This window comes from Frankliniella occidentalis, unplaced genomic scaffold, assembly GCF_000697945.3.
Source record: "Frankliniella occidentalis isolate FOCC.00 unplaced genomic scaffold, Focc_3.1 Scaffold4, whole genome shotgun sequence".
NCBI classification, from domain to species: domain Eukaryota; kingdom Metazoa; phylum Arthropoda; class Insecta; order Thysanoptera; family Thripidae; genus Frankliniella; species Frankliniella occidentalis.
Window position 1 is genome coordinate 2,260,520 of NW_026267134.1, and position 1,706 is coordinate 2,262,225.

General features: G+C 51.3%; 1 protein-coding gene across 1 annotated transcript in view; it reads right to left on the reverse strand.

Annotated features, from left to right (window-relative positions):
- The window catches only part of LOC113202143 (uncharacterized), a gene marked incomplete in the record, with an annotated part of 185,817 nt that overhangs the window by 57,761 nt on the left and 126,350 nt on the right, over positions 1-1,706 (reverse strand).

The window sequence follows — 1,706 nt, forward strand, 5'->3', positions numbered from 1 at the left end:
GGGGGTGCGCGGAGCAAGCGAGAGAGAGAGAGAGAGAGAGAGAGAGAGAGAGGAGGGTCAAGCCGGCGTTAGGCACTTTCCCATCACTGGGCGGAGGAGTATTATCGCACGGCGCACCTGCGGTTATTACGTTACTTTCTTCTCTTCTTCTTTTTCCCCCCCTTTCTTGTCCCTTTAGAGCCCCGGCATAGTGCGCGGGTGTGGGTTGCCGGCTAAGTCGCAGGAGAAAATTATTTGGTGGGCGATACGCATGCTGCTGGAGGGGACGCCACCACCACCTTTTGTACAGGGTGCTTTTATTATTCCAGGCAGTGTAGATAAAGGGGAAACAAATTGAATCAAGATTGATGATTAATGACGCTGGCGGTGACGCCGGCGAGCGCAGGACAGCTGCAGGGAAATGATCACGCGAAAATGAGCGGCACTGAACATCATCGCCCTCGTCATCATTATAATCGATTTATTCCAAACTCTCTCTCTCTCTCTCTCTCTCTCTCTCTCTCTCTCTCTCTCTCTCTCTCTCTCTCTCTCATTTTTTATGTCAAGTATGAGAAATCATCATCAAACCGGACGACCCGGCGACGCGCGCATTCCGCTTATACGGATGATGGCCGATGTTTTTGACGATCGATCAGATGACGTGTTCTGCGATGGACAAGTTGGAGTGTCCCGCCTGGCCGCCCCGCCCCGCCACCACACGGGGCAGACGAGACGAACCCCCCGCGCGCCATCGTCCTCTACATGAAAGTCGAAGTAGTGACGCCTGGGACGGACGGGGCGGGGCGCGACGGACGAGAGCGATGAGAAATCAAGACGCGTATTAATAGTGCCATCCAGAATCGCTGGCGCAGTCAGAGATATCAAGGAAGCGTACGGGATGGAGAAGACGCGCGCGCTCCTCTCCCACGTCGCCCTCCACGACAAATGGATCACGGGCGACGAGTGCAGCTGCCGCACGCGACCCTGCTCGAAATGAACGGCGGGCGAAGAGACGCCACGGGCGTCTCTGAGGAAGACAAAAAAGAAAAGAAAAAAAGAAAAACTTTAAGACAACAGAGTGTATAGTGGTTCTTTTCGACTTACGGATCGTCGACATACTATGTAACTTGGTAATGGCGGGGACTATCCTTCAGGTCCGACATTTTTCGAGGGGGCCACCGACATCGATTTAGGATGTACACAGGATTACGTGATTACTAAATTGAAAAGGATTCCACATGAATTTAGTTGAATTTCTGGTACTAAAACCATCCAACTTGGAAAATTGGGTGAAATTTACAGATACTTTTTCAAAATTTCGATATCAAAGTTTCTTCTGGGTGGAAAATGTGTAGTAGAGGGCAGTAGAGGTACTAATCATTACTTATGACAAATGAATCGAGGACAGCAAAATCTAAGGACCAATTGTTGCGGACGAGTAAACGTAGCACGAGTGAACCTGTTCCCTCTGACGTGACGTAGAATGAGGAGAACGCCCGCCCCGCCATTCTCCTTTCACTTCACGTGTAACGCACTCGGCCCCGTCAGTCGCCATCAGTCTTGCCGGCACTTTTCTTAATCTCGCCGCAAGGCGCAGCAAAAGAATCTGCTCTCCCTTTCATATTGCTCTTCCCTTTCCATCTCCAGTAGTACGACTCTCCGACTTGTCCAAGATTTACGCGGTGCAATACGGCGGCGCGTGCCTTCATGTATGCACGCCAGACAGG